Source organism: Mandrillus leucophaeus, unplaced genomic scaffold (assembly GCF_000951045.1).
Source record: "Mandrillus leucophaeus isolate KB7577 unplaced genomic scaffold, Mleu.le_1.0 Scaffold1612, whole genome shotgun sequence".
Taxonomy (NCBI): Eukaryota; Metazoa; Chordata; class Mammalia; order Primates; family Cercopithecidae; genus Mandrillus; species Mandrillus leucophaeus.
Genome location: NW_012101602.1, coordinates 336,338 through 338,085, shown reverse-complemented (window position 1 = coordinate 338,085; position 1,748 = coordinate 336,338).

Here is a 1,748-nt window from a genome sequence, read left to right as displayed (position 1 = left end):
CTTCTGGCTGTAGGTTTCTGCAGAGAGGTCTGCTGTTAGCCTGAAGGGCTTCCTTTTGTAGGTGACCTGGTCTTTCTCTCTGGCTCTGCTTACCATTTTTTCCTTCATTTTGACCTTAAAAAATCTGATGATTATGTGTCTTGGGTTTGATCTTCTTGTGGAGTATTAGTGGTATTCTCTGAATTTCCTAAATTTGAATGTTGGCCTGTGTTTCTCACTTGCAGAAGTTTTCTTGGATAATATCCTGAAATGTGATTTCGAATTGGTTTCATTCTCCTAGTCTCTTTCAGATACTCCAATCAATCATAAGTTCAGACCTTTTACATAGTCCCATATTTCTCCGAGGTTTCATTTGTTCCTTTTCATTATTTTTTTCTCTAATCTTGTCTACATAACTTATTTCAGCAAGATAGTCTTAAACTCTGATATTTTTTCTTCTGCTTGGTCAATTTGGCTATAGATACTTGTGTATGCTTCACAATGTTTTCTTGCTGTGTTTTTCAGCTCCATCAAGTCATTTATGTTCCTCTCTAAACTGGTTATTCTAGTTAGCAGCTCCTGTAACCTTTAATCAAGGTTCTTAATTTCTTTGCATTGGGTTAGAACATGCTCCTTTAGCTCAGTGGAGTTTGCTATTACCCACCTTCTGAAGTCTACTTCTGTCATTTCATCCATCTCATTCTCTGTCCAGTTCTGCACCCTTGTGTAGAGGTGTTGTGATCATTTGGAATAGAGGCACTCTGGCCTTCTGAGTTTTCAGTGTTTTTTCGTTGACTCTTTTTCATCTTCATTAGTTTGTCTAGTTTCAACCTTTGAGGCTGCCAACCCTTGGATGAGTTTTGGTGGGGACTTTTTTTTGTTAATGCTGCTGTTGCTGCTTTCTGTTTGTTTTTCTCTCAATGGTCAGGTCCCTCTTCTGTAGAGCTACTGGTTTGCTGGGGGTTCACTTCAGGTCCTGTTCATCTGGTTCACTCCTGCATGTGGATATGTCACTTGAGGAGGCTGGAGAACAGCAAAGATGGGTGCCTGCTCCTTCCTCTGGGATCCCTGACCTCAAGGGGCACTGATCTGATGCCAGTAGGAATGCTCCTATATAGGGTGTCTGACAACCCTTGTTGGAGGGTCTCACCCAGTGGGTAGCATGGGAGCAGGACTCATTTAATGAAGCACTTTGCCTATCCCTTGGTGGAGGGGGGATGCTTCACTCGGTGGGGGGGAGGGGGAAGGGGGAACCCAGTCATTCGGGCTGCCCAGATTCCTCAGAACTAGCAGGAGGAAAGACTAACTATGCTGGTCTGTGGATATGATGGCCAACCTTCCCCCTATAGGCTCATGCCCAGGGAGATCAGAGTTCTGTCCCTGTGTCCCTGGCTAGAGTTGTTGAAGTTCCTGCAGGGAGGCCCTGCCCAGTAAGGAGGGATGGGTCAGGGTTGGGCCTGAAGAGGCCCTCTGGTCACAGTCTGCCACAGCCACTGTGTTGGGCTGTGGAGGATACCTCTTGGGACCAATCTGTCTAGCCTCACTGGCTCCAGCAGGGGAAAAGCATGGCCTGGAGCTGTAGAGATGGCTGTCACCCTTTCCCCACCCTGGGATCTTAGGCAGCTATCAATCCCAGTGTTGGCTGCTACCCCTCCCCCAAGGAGCTCAAATGGCTTAGACAGCAAGCAGTTGCAGCTGTGGTGCTGGTCATCCTTCACTCTTGGGAACTCTGCAGAATTAAGCAGATTCTAGCTGAGCAGCTGTTGAGA